This window comes from Leptodactylus fuscus, chromosome 7 (genome assembly GCF_031893055.1).
Source record: "Leptodactylus fuscus isolate aLepFus1 chromosome 7, aLepFus1.hap2, whole genome shotgun sequence".
Lineage (NCBI taxonomy): Eukaryota > Metazoa > Chordata > Amphibia > Anura > Leptodactylidae > Leptodactylus > Leptodactylus fuscus.
In genome coordinates this window covers 53,584,677-53,598,282 of record NC_134271.1, presented here as the reverse complement: position 1 = coordinate 53,598,282, position 13,606 = coordinate 53,584,677, and the positions used below count along the sequence as shown (strand labels likewise).

General features: G+C 42.8%; 1 protein-coding gene across 1 annotated transcript in view; it reads left to right on the top strand.

Moving 5' to 3' along the window:
- The window catches only part of VAT1L (vesicle amine transport 1 like), a 47,443-nt gene that overhangs the window by 1,261 nt on the left and 32,576 nt on the right, over nt 1–13,606 (top strand). The gene's annotated exons all lie outside the window — the stretch shown is intronic.

The following is a 13,606-nucleotide window of genomic DNA, read 5'->3' as shown; positions in this document are numbered from 1 at the left end:
AGCAAATCTGTCAGAAATTGGATTATACTAGAAGACAATTTACTGTAGATGGGTTAACTCTTACGAATGGACAAGTGAAGTTGGAGGCACAATGATAGTACAAGGTTTAATGTATTCATTATTTCAGAAAGGGAAGGGTTAACTTGACAACCAGGTAACTGCAGTGATAACATGACAGTGTGGCAATGGCACCAATATTAGTAAATCTGCTGGGGTCATCTGGTCAGTGACATGGAGGGGTTACTCGGATCTGTATATAGTAGAATTGATTGAATAGGGACGGGTATAGCATTCAACCATCTAAGGGTTAACCACAGCTGTGGATGGGGTAACAGATGAGGGGTTACGGTATAAGGTGTTGCACATCGTCTGTAGCCCCTGCTCGAGGGTTTTGCCTGTACTCACTACCAATGTACCGGGTGAGGGGCTGGGTGGTGGCAGGCGCTGGGATTACCACGCCGGACATAACCTGTTGCTATTACATCAGCGCTTTGTTGTACACTATTCATTGTGCATTGACCAAGATTTATGTATAATTCCATTCCGTCCATATAATCCAGAATATTTGATAATCCAGCATCTACTTTGTCCCATTAATAATTAGTTAAATTAATTTGATCATGTTATTGTGAGAGAACAAAAAGTAAAATTATTATTATTAATAAATATTATTTTGATTATTGACATTATAATTTTAGGCATTTTCTTACATCCTTCAACATATTTTAACCCTTTTTAATCATCTATTGATTTCACTTATCTTACATCTCATTCTATTGCTGGAATCCGTTGAGCGAGTAAACGTTTTCCACCATTGTGAGGCCTTCATACTCTGCTGAATATTGATACGCCTTGCAACTTTAATCGAAAAGACATTTACAAAGTGATGAGATGGCGCTGACTGCATGAGCCTAACTGATACTTTGATATTTTAATTTTCATGAAGTTATGTTACTATGGAGACAGAATCCAGAAAGATGCAAAAGATGTTCTGTCTCCTGGTAATAAGCCCCACCTATATAGTCTGTCAAGTCATCTGTATACACATGTAGCAAACGTGAGTCCTCAGGCAAAACTGACTATAATGTCACTACGTGATAAAGTCTTAGATAATGTGCTGAGATACATAAGATTAAAGACCCCAAGAATTAAAGGGACTGTGCCGTGATAGACATGGCATATCCACAGAATATCCCATAAATGTTTGATCAATGTGCAAACCCCATCCAGGTTTACCCCAGTCCCACTGACAGCCAAATCCATATGTCAATGGTGCTCAGGTTCACGAAACCTGCCACTTACTGACACTGAGGAGACCTAACAGTAGCATCTAGCAAATGTAGCAAGATAGATAAAGCAGTGTATTGGGATGAACACTTCAGTTAGCACCGATCAGCTGCTCAGAGTCACTTCTGAAGACCAGACCAAACACAACACAGGGCTGGAAGCAGTTGAGTCCATGCCCGGTGTAGTAGCCAGGTGCTGTCACTTCAGCTCAAATGGGAGCTGAACTGCAGTACAAGTACCTGGCTGGGTTCCCCTCGACCGATCAGGTTCTTATGGCCTATCCTAAGCTAAAAGATCCATTTTTTTGGACAAACCCTTTAAAATGTTCCTGAATTTTCATGAAAAGTTGAAATTTGTACAGGGTCTTGCCAGGCAATTTCTTCTCTGGCCGTATAAGAATTCATGCATGGTTTTCTCTAAGTTTTTCTGCTGCTAAGAGCTCTATTATGGCTGCAGCACATTTTGCATTTAATCCTGAGACAGAGAGGGTGTGCAAAAAGGAGCAGTCTGTCCCCCTCGCCTATCCATTACTACTAATACTGGTTTATTTATATATAATTCTGCCAGTAATGTCCAAATCTAGTACATGATGCAGCTAAACAGATCACTGACACAAAGAAATATATGAGAATGTTAAGGAAAGCTGCTTGGTGTCTGTGACTAATATCAATATATCAGCAATTAAACAAACCATCAGAAGTATGTTGTAGTTACAAGTACACAGTAGACATCTTACATTGTATACTGTGAGATATTTCATAATGCTCTCAGTCCACTGTGCAGAGAAAGGAGTTTTGCAGAAGTGTGGAGGCTGTGAGGAAAAAAGCCCCTCCCCTCTACATATACTGTATAAAGAAACCAGTCCCTCTTCCTTTACTCATTGCGTATTAGTCTGCAGTAACTAAGAATGGGAATTCCTTAGAAACAGGGAGTGAGCAGCAAATTAGTTAGAAGGTAGGCACCTAGTGGGCTGTAAATTAAGGGTATGCTCACAAGGCAAAATTTGGTGCAGAATATGAAGCGGATTGCGCCTGAAAATCAGCTCTAAATTCCACCTGAAACCAGACTCCATTGATTTCAGCTCATTGAAAAAATAAGCACTATGCGCAATCCCCAGGTGGATTCTTCCTGATAACTCCTATTGTAGTGAATGGAAGGCAGGAAAATACCACCTAATGCTGTGTTCACACATCAGTATGCCATTCGTCCGTTTGAATTCAGTTTGACACTTCAAAACAGACTGACGCTAGGTTCACACCTGCATTCAGGGTCTCTGTTCTGTGGTTTCCGTCTTCTGCATGCCAGAAGATGGAAAGCACAGACCGGGTCCGGCCGTGAGCGGCGGTGAGCGTTTTATGCTCTCCGCCGCGAAACCAGATTTTTTAATCCGGACACAGAGTACTGCATGTCCGACTCTGTGTCCGGATTATAAAACCCGATTTCGCGGCGGAGAGCATAAAACACTCACCGCCGCTCACGGCCGGACAGCTTTCTCACCCACTCAAATGAATGGGTGAGAAAGACTCCTGCAGGTTTCCGTCTCCTGCTTTGTTTTATGCAGGAAACGGAAACCTGCAGTACGGAGAGGAGAACGCAGATGTGAACGAGCCCTGATGCACATACTGATTGTATACTGACACCTTTTTATGCTGATAGCGGTGGCCGCCTCATAATGCGTTCCAAAAAACAGCTAGCCGTGACTGGATGCCGGTGCAGTGCATACAGTGCTGGATTAGGTATTCCGCTCTGGATTAGGCCCAAATGAATGAATCAGCCGTGGAATCCGCCTGAAGAAAGGGCATTGAGGAAATGACCAACTCCCATTGATTTCAATAGGAGGCAGTTTTTTGAGCTGGATTCTGACGCGGATTTCGCGTCTAAATCCAGCCCCCCAAAAACAACCCTCTGAACCCGGCCTTACAGGTGCAGAATTTGATCAAGCTGAACAATTTGTGAAACTGACTTTTTTAGCTAGGAAATGACATGGTTCGTTCTGCTGGCATTCTGGTGTCTCCAGATATTACCTTACTCTCCTTTTTCTGGGGCTCCCTTTCTAGCGTAAAAAAAAAAAAAAAGGTCTTCTTATGCATTTTTTGGAGCAACAAGGGCCACGATTTTCTCTTAATTTTCTTTTTCTTCTTTTCCTTTATTGTTACACCTCCCTCCACTTCCTCCTACACCTCATGTCCCTCTTTGTCTTGTCCCATCTGTAATCGTCACTATGGTGGAAATTTCTATATATTGTGGATTCTGCCAGCCCTTAGGAATTATTTTTTCCCAGCAATGTTTTGTACTGACAGTAATCTCTTTTATGTATTTTGCTGACACTGTTTATATATACCTTTCTATGTGAAGTATATAATTCAATAGAAATTGATGAAAAAAGGTGAACTGACATATCAGTCTAATGGAGATGTCTAGTGTAAGGATGCACATTGGTAGCCTTCCTAGAACATATAGAAAGCAGATCCATTGTAAATTCACTAATAACATTTTGCAAACTGTGCAAAACTAGTTAAAGGGGTTATCTGGTCTCTAATAAAGATGAGCGAACCTGTGACATATTCAATATTCGTTTCGAATAGCCCCTCAATATTCGACTATTCGAACGAATATCGAACCCCATTATAGTCTATGGGGAAAAATGCTTTGTTTCAGGGGAAGCCACTTTTCGACTCAGGAGAGTCACCAAGTCCACTATGACACCTCAGCAAATGAGGACAACACCTCTGGAATACAACTGAGACAGCAGGGGAAGCATGCCTGGAGGCATCTAACAAGCCCAAGTCCCTGTATTATGCCACTAATAATGCAATAATAAGAATTGAGTGGGAGCTGACTTTTTCCCATAGGAATGCATTGACCAGCGTTGAGTACAGCATTCAGCCAGTCAACGCTGGTTCTGCCGGAGACTCGTCTGTGAGGAGGCGGAGTATAAGATCGGTCCACAGCAGTCTCCATTGTGGTCCGATTTCAGATGTAGCAGAGCTGGCCAGCGCTGAGCTTTGCTACACCTGAGATGCAGCAGAGCTGACTGTGTGCTGAACCCTGTTGCATCTCAGATGTAGCAGTGCTGACTGTGCGCTGAACCCTGCTCCATCTGAGATGCAGCAGAGCTGACTGTGCGCTGAACCCTGCTCCATCTGAGATGCAGCAGAGCTGACTTTGTGATGAACCCTGCTGCATCTCAAATGTAGCTCTGCTACATCTGAGATCGGACCACAATGGAGACTGCTGTGGACCGATCTAAGATTCCGCCTCCTCCGGCAGAACCAGCGTTGATTGGCCGAATTCTGTACATTGTATGGCATTCGGCCAATTGACGCTGGTCAATGCATTCCTATGAGAAAAAGTCAGCTCCCGCATAGCACAAGCTGACAGGGATCCCAACAAGATAGAGCCCCAAAGAGCTGTGTGAGTGACATTCTCACCTAAATAAAGTTAATCCCTAGCTAACCCTGCCTGTACATCTGTCCCTGTCTCACAGTCACATAGTTCACAGTCTCATATGAACCGGATATTAAATCCACTATTCGTATAAATTGGAGGTCACCTGATTTAGCCAGACAATTACTTTTTCCGATTTTTTTTCGATGCCTCCGTTGTCGTTGTTCCTGTCCCACCTCCCCTGCACAGTTATTGGTGCAAAAAAAGCGCCAGGGAAGGTGGGATGGGATACGAATTTTTAGTGTGTTTGCCTCGTGGTATTCGATTGTAATCGAATACCTCGAACGGCCTGATGTTCGATCGAATATCAATTCAATCGAACGCCGTTCGCTCATCTCTAGTCTCTAACATTGATAGCCTGTTTTTAGGATGGGCCATCAATATTAGATCTGTGGAGGTCTGGTACCCGGGACTCTGCCATTCACTGTTACAAAGATTGTGTGGTTTTTTTTGTTTACCGATCTGCTCACTTGTCGTACAAACTGTAGCAGCGAGTATAGGTACTGCAGTGCTGACGCATAGATTTCAATGGCTTTCTAGAGGTATATCTATAAGGATGTGAAAGGTCCTCTTTCAGCATTTTTATTTAATTATTATTATTTTATTTTTTTTTTAAGAAAAGAGTAAATTAAAGGGGTTTTCTGAGTCATAATTTTTTTTATTTAAATAGGACCTTTCATGTCCTCTTGTATATGCGGTTTTATATACTGCTAGAAAGCTGGACTGTCGGCTTTCCCGGTATGTGTCCTGATTATGAAGATATTGGTGGCATTAGTTTCGGTACTGATCTCTCCCCACTGTTCCTGACAGTCTTGTGTCATCACTGGGCAGGGAGGAACGTCCCCTCCTACGACAGTACTCATCCATAGACTTATACTGGGGTGGTCGTTTCTCAGGGCTCAGCATCATTGCATTAATCACAGCCCTGCGATGATGCTAGACTGTCAAGAATGCGCTTCTGACAGTGGGGAAAGATCGGTGCTGAAATTAACGACACCGATATCTCCATTGGGGCACATTCTGGGAAAGCTGACAATACACTGAATTCAGCGCACTGGCGGCTTTCTAGCAGTATATAAAACCGCAGACACAAGAAGACATGAAAGGCCCTCTTTAATACTGCTGCTAAGGGGCCCATAAACATAGAAATTCAGTACTCGCCTCTCTGCAGGCCTTCGTTTCCAGCATCAGCAGCTCTGTTTTCTTGTATACAGGTCTTGGGTGTTCACCTATTTACAAAGGCCACGCCGCAGCAGTCAGATACCATTTGTGAAGAGGTCACCGCTAAAGCCAGGGAAATTGGTAGAAGGGGTTAAATAGTTTATACTTATGTACCTGAAATGTAAATGGCTATCAGATTGAGGTGTACCACATATTCTCAAAAACTCAATGAAAAATGATGAAATTCTTCATCATCAGATTAATAAATAAAATAGTGTGACAGGGCAGGTGACACAAGTGTAATGCTACTTATTTATTGAGGTTTGTGTGGCCATTCACTTTCTGCTTAGTCATTTTAATCCGGGCTACTGTTGCTATGGTGATGCTGGAAATTCTGTCAAGTTTAATGTTGGTAAACGTCTTGTTACCCCTTTGTTGTATTATTCTGGGCCGGATGCCAGGAATGTGGATATCACTGGTTCACTTGCATTTTTTGTGACATGTTTTTAGATAAACATAATTGTCGTAAATCTGTTTAGCAACATTTCCAATGATGAAAACTCAAAATATTTTAAAGATTTTTTTCCTCTACAATATAGAAAATTGGCATTGGGTTACCTATGAACATTATTTACAGTAAAAGTTAGTCTATAAAAAATGTTAAATAACTGGAAAGGCTTTCATTGATCTCAAGTCACCTCAAGAACTCTGTATTGAACCTTTAAGGCTGAGTTCACACTGGGTTTTTTGGACCGGATTGAGGATTGTGGAGGCTGCCTCAGAATTCAGGCCAAAAATGGGCTAGCCGCGACCCAAATGAATGGGCCTAGTCAGGAGGGAGTGTTCGCGCCGCGGACTCTGTGGCAGGAAAGGGCAGGTTGCGTCTTTTTTTTTCTGCGAGCTCACAAAACCACAAGTGGAAAAAAGAAGTGAACGGGTACCATTGAAGTCAATGGGAGGCGGATTTCTGAGCTGGATTCTGACTCGGATTCCAAATCAAAATCCAGCCCAAGAAACCCTTTGTGAACCCAGCCTAAGGGAACCTTCACACGGAGTAAACGCTCCGCTCATTCTGAACGTAAACTCGTTCAGAGTGAGCGGCGTAAAAAACAGATCCCATTGACTTGAATGGGTGCCGGCATACGCGCGCTACCCATTGAAATTAATGGGAGGCTTTTTTTACCTATTGCTTTCAAATAGGTAAAAAAGCCTCCCATTGATTTCAATGGGGAACGTGTGTATGTCGGCACCCATAGAAATCAATGGGATCTGTTTTAACGCCGCTCACTCTGAACGAGTTTACGTTCAGAATGAGCGGAGTGTTTACTCCGTGTGAAGGCTCCCTAAGGCTTCTGAGCTCACAATTCTTAGCATCACCTGCTTGTTCAGTGTCTATAGAAGATATTTTCTACGTATTTGCATCCTAGGTAGAGTAATGTTTATACAGGGTACTGTTTGAAATAGAAACACAGCTGAAATTCTCCCATAATCCATTGCAGTAGATTTCTTATTTTCAGGGGATGTCTTATTTTATTTTTGTGTACTGCTGCCATCACTGCGCTTGCTGCCAAAGACTGTATGAAGAAAAACATTGCAGCCGGCTGAATGCTGTGTGCGGTGCTACGTGTGTACAGGAAAGCCAGCTGCTGCGATACCGTATGTTGTATCCATTGTTCCGGCTGCTGTGGGATGAGCTGGCAGAGTGGACTCCCCGCAGCATACGATGCTTAGTGTATTCACAGCAGGCATTTCCCAGCTTATCTACGTATTGCAGTGGCGTCAGCAGCCGGCATATCTGTGCACATGGAACATTGTGCACAGTGTTCAACTGGCTGCAATATTTTTCTTCATATAATCTTTACACAGAAAGATTATCATTGGGGGATGTCTTACTGTTGGCGGGTGCCTTATATTAGGCACTTCAACAAAACCTCTGCTATGTCTTACTTTCGGGGGATGACTTATTTTCGGGGAAACAGGGTATGTTCACATGGAGGAATTTGGAGCTGAATGTGTGATCACTCATACTTACCAAATATACCAGCTAATATGCCTATTGAAATTACATCTTTGTTAGGGCCCGTGCACACGGAGTTAATGCAAGCGCATTTTAGCATAATACACGTGTATAGAATACACGTGTGAAACTAACACTCCCATTGACTTCAATGAAATTTTTTACTCGTGTAAAAAATGCGTCAAAATACGCGTCACTTTTTTGGGCGCGTATTTTGACATTCATTGACGTCAATGGGAGTGTTCTTTTTACATGTGTATTCTATACACGTGTATTATGCTAAAATGCGCTCGTGATAACGCCATGTGCACGGGCCCTTACAGTGTATGCAATCTTTTTCACTGCAGCTTTAACACAGTTTTTAATAATTACTATAAAACTTAAGGTGTTTTTATTAATAAAAAAAAGCATAATTTTTGCTGCAGTTACAACTTTGAAAGCAAACAAACTGGAAAGCATGTCCCTGGGTGGTTGTAGTAAGGGGCCGTTCACACTACCATTGGTGTCCACTCAGCAGTGTCTGTGGCTATTGTCCATACAACATCTTAGCAACAGACACTAGCTGGTCTGTTTGCAATTTCCATTCATTTCAACGGGATTTTATCTTGTGTCTTTTAGTGTTAGTTTGTGTCCTTTAGTGTCCGTTTACAACCGTGTACGTTTTTTCAAGCGGATACAAAAAAAATCCTACATGCAGGACTTTTCTGTCCGTTTGAAAAAACGGACAGTAAGTGTCCGGGTTTTTTTTAACATTGAAGCCTATGGCCAGCGGACATATAACAGACAAGAAATCACCTTAGATAACAAGGTGATTTCCTTGCTGTTAAAGTAACAGTTATTTCTACACATGGGAAATCCTTTAGACATGACCTGTAGTAAGTAACTGAGGACTAGTGCGGAGTCTAGCTTCAACACAAAAGTGCATATCTTAGTACATTTTATGACGTACATTCAGGTCTACTTTGTAGGTTTTATGCTGTATTTTTACTTTGATGCTGCAGATTCTGACTTCACCAGGCTGTTAAAATTTGTGTGACTCATGATCCATGATGGAAGTGAAATGCCACCGATTATACATAGGGTAAATGATGTTCTGGGATGAGTCATGTTCAACTACTCTAAATAGTCTGGACAGGCATTGCTGGATCCCAGCTGATTCATTGCTGCCTCTATTACTTGCTGGGAACATGCTTGAGTTGAAGCACTGATGCAGAATCAGGTCATTAGTAATATCAGGAGCTTTGTACTTTCAGGCAGTCGCTACAAATTGGTGTGAAGATTCATTCACGCTTGGGTCTTCCTTTAGGTTGGGTTCACATGGTCCTTTTTTAAATTAAATCTCCATGTCTTGTTATTTCTGGTAAGGAGTATCACATTTCACTAATCATTTAAGATGTAAGTCAATGGTCATCAAATTGAAAACCTTTGGTTTAATGTCATAGGAAATTAGAAATAGTATCCTTTTTGACCTACATCTAGACCTCTCCGACAGCAAACTAGTACCCTACTCTGCACTGATGAGAGGCAAAAACCTTGATGCAGGTGCCTGCATATGCGAACCTCTTCCGTATGGAGGGTTTATACTGGCGTGGCTATTATTCCCACATTATGCTATTAGATTTCTGTGAAAACCAGGTATCAAACTATAGGGAAGTACCTTCCAACAAGTGGCTCTAGGAGCAAATTCTTCTTTTTCACCAAAGAGATCTTATTTGTATTTCTTACCCAGAATTCTTAGGGCAGGTTCACATGGGGTATTTTGGCCCGGAATTTGACGCAGAGGCCGCCTCAGATTCCGGTCCAAAATACGGGTACCTGCGACTGATGCCGATGCAGTGCACTGGCATCCAGTCGCGACACTCCGCTCCGGATTAGGCCCAAATGAATGGGCCTAGTCAGGAGGGAGGTGTCTTCAGGTGGATTTCGTGAGGCAAATCTGCCTGAAAGAATAAGCATGTCGCTTCTTTTTTCCAGGAACTGGAACAAACCGCTACTGGAAAAAAGAACTGACCGGCTCCCATCGATTTCAATGGGAGACGTTTTTTTGGCCAGGATTTCGAGGCAGATTCCGCCTCAAAATCCTGACCAAAATACCACGGGTAAACATTCATGGTCTAATAAGTCCCTGTACCAATCTCTCCCTAATGAGAGACATTATCCCTTGAGGCATAGTAAAAATACTCATTACTGCAATTGAAGAAGTAAGCAGTTATTAATTAAAGAAGTGCAGTGTAAACCCAGGCTTAAACATTTTTGATGTTGTTGTACATGGGTTAGTTTACCATAGTAAAACCCATATTTATACAGTATGTATGAATGTACTGTCATACTACTTCTTACTCCGTGAAGATATAGGATCCACATTGCCTTGTGGTGCTAAATAGCTCCTGAAGCTTCACACCCGTCAATCATCTGTTCTCCGCTGCTGATACACAGAGAACAGGAAGCAGACAGCTCTGTTCCCTGTGTAGTGGCCAGAGCAGGCTACTGCAGATCAGCTCCCATTTACTCGACTCATTTCCACCACTACACAGAGAATATTTGTGTCTGAAAGCTGAAGCAGAGATTCACTGTGACTTTGAGTCACTGATCGACCCACTGAAAACAATCCTATCCTACTAATATTATAAATGTGTAAGTTTGAGTGTTTGGATGTTTGTTCCTCAATCACGCAAAAACAGCTGTTATCTCTCTGTGTAAACACACAGCTAACCCTCAGTCCATTCTGTACATGCACTTGCATATTATCTGATCAGCTCCAGGCAAGATGCTGACACAATGGATGGGAAAACACCTTTAATCCAAATTGCTACTTTTAAACATGGCGGGAAAAAGAAAATCTAATTTGTCACAAAATTCTAAAACAACTAGAGCTATGAAGGTAGCCAGAAGTCACAGAGTTCTTCTCAAGCGGAGCTGACGGGGATCATCGGCGCCAACAACACGCTCATTATATGGCGGCCCAGCGAGCTGCTGAGGTGTTGGAACAATCACAGGCATGGTGCGAGGATCAAGTTCAGCGGCAGGCCAGCTTAACAGCTGCAGAAATGCCGGTGCAGGCAGATCATCAGCGCCAACAACACACTCATTATATGGCATCCCAGCAAGCTGCTGAGATGCGGGAACAATCACAGGCATGGCGTGAGGAGCAAGTTCAGCAGCAGGACAGCTTCAGAGCTGCCAAAAAGCCGGAGCAGGCAAACCATCAACTGCAGCAATTTATTGAATATAGGCGGATCATCGACGCCAACAACATGCAGACGAAGTCGTGGGCAGAGGCTAGTAGCAAATAACAATAACAAATTCTGCCATCTGAACATACCCTAAGGATACCAGTCGACTGCAAAGAGGTCTGCATGGAAATGACATAGTATGAGTCAGCATTATTAGAGTACTAAATATTTTATCTGAAAGGGAAGAGAAAAAGAAAAATGAAAAAAAAAAAAAAAAAAACTCCACCACTGAATTGTTGTGTGATCTAACATCATGCGGACTGGTTTTCATCTCATTGCAATAGTGATTCACTACAAAGAGAGAGAAGAAAACAGCGCAGTTGTAACTGTAACATCTCTTACTGGTAGAGGCAGAGAGGTAGTACTAGTGCTCACTCTACGTACTTTTCTCTATGTATTTAAGCGGACTGGGTCTCCATTTTTGGGGTCCCCAAGCAGACCCGAAGAACGTAAATCCGAATGCTAGGGTGAACCTAGCATTACAGAGATAGAATACTGCATGTGTCACTCCAAGCAGAACTGGATCTTGTAGTTCCTTCCTTTTTGGAAGCCGCCAACCAACACATTTTAAGAGAATGTGGAACTCCTCCATTCAGAGCGGCAAATGCAGCATTCTGTGGGTGTCCTTAATTAAGACTTGTACTACTGACTGTAAGAGTGATAATTTTTTTATGCACAATGGTGAAATGGCTGTATCTCATAGTTCATATTTGACAGTAGACTTGGCATCAAATTTTTTTGGGCATGCACATGCTGGCATTTTTCAAATGTAGATTTAGATACTGGGGCTGCAAGTCAGGAAGCAGCATCCCCACTCCACATACAGTTAGGACCACTTTGGTTTGTTCTTAAGCTGAGAGATTCAATAGCTTTTTCGGTAGTCCTGAAGGTCTCCTGCTTTTCTAAGAGCCTCCAGAATGTTCTGGAAGGCTCGGCAAGTATGTTGTAGTCATCTACTGTAGTCCGTGGATGAAGGAAGTGTGCTGTGTTGTCTACTATAATAGATATTACACTACAGTACTCTATATACTCTATAGTACTTCACATAGATATCTGGCAGCAACTTTCTCCCAAGCTGATCATTCATAGGTATATAATAAGAGTTCACGTAGCCAGCCTTATAAGGAGACAGGAAGGAACCTGTAGCATTACATCATTGACTAGGATGCAGTACTGTCTGTGCCTATATAAATTTGTAGGCAAAAGCAAATACAGTTGGTATTTACCGTATTTTTCGGACTATAAGACGCACCTAGGTTTTAGAGGAGGAAAATAGGGAAAAAAAATTTTGAAGCAAAAACTGGTAAAATATTTAATATATGGGAGTTGTAGTTTTGCAACAGCTGCAAGGCCACATTGACAGGTGACCCTGCAGCTGTACGGGGATGCATAGAGCATTTTTTTTTGCGGGGCCAGCTGTACTTTTTAGTTATACCATTTTGGGGGATATCTATTGCTTAGATCACCTTGTATTGAAAAAAAACAGGAGGTGATTTAGAACTTTTATTTATTTCATATGTTTAAAGCGTTTTTTTTTTTTTTACTATTTTATTCCCCCCCGGGGGCTTGAACCTGCGGTCACTTGATCGCAAGTCCCATAGACGGCAATACAACTGTATTGCCGTCTATGGGACATTCTGTCTATTAGTATTACGGCTGGTCATAGACCCAGCCGCAATACTAATATAGCCGTGACAGGCCGGGGAGCCTCATTAGGCTCCCGGCTGTCACCCAAACAGGTCGGCTCCTGCGATATCGCCGCGCAGGAGCCGGCCTGCAACTTTACAGGTACGGGGCCGGTGGGGACCGGCCCCGGGGGAGAAGGGGCCACCGATACTGACCCGGCATCCGCTGTACTAGAGAGGCGGATGCCGGGGAGGGATAGACGCCGGGGCCTGAGACATCGCTACGATCCTCTGCCCTTCATGAAGCCAGCAGCGGGGGGACGGAGGAGCCCCTGCCGCTGCTGGCTTCATGAAGGTCAGAGGAGCGCAGCGATGTCTCAGGCCCCGGCACCTGTAATGGCGTCTATCACTTGCCGGCTTCCGCCTCTCTATTACAGCGGATGCCAGGCGCCACCTTCAGACTATAAGACGCACCCTTCTTTTCCCCAAAAATTTTGGGGAAAAAAAGTGCGTCTTATAGTCTGAAAAATACGGTACTTGCTTTATACTGTATAAAATGCAAAAAAGGGCAAAAGTTATATATTTGAGAAAGATGTATAATTATTAATTATTATTATTATTATTATTATTATAAGTGCCAGTGTTTCTTTATGGTATGTTCACATGGAGGAATTTGGTGCTGAATTTAAGCCAGATTCTGCCTCAAAGTCAGCTCCAAATGCCACCTGAAAACAGCCTCCATTCATTTCAATGGTAGTGTTTTTTTCTTTAGTAGATCTTCCACATCAGATGTCACAATAAGGCCTGTACAGGCATCATAGATACATGTAAATACA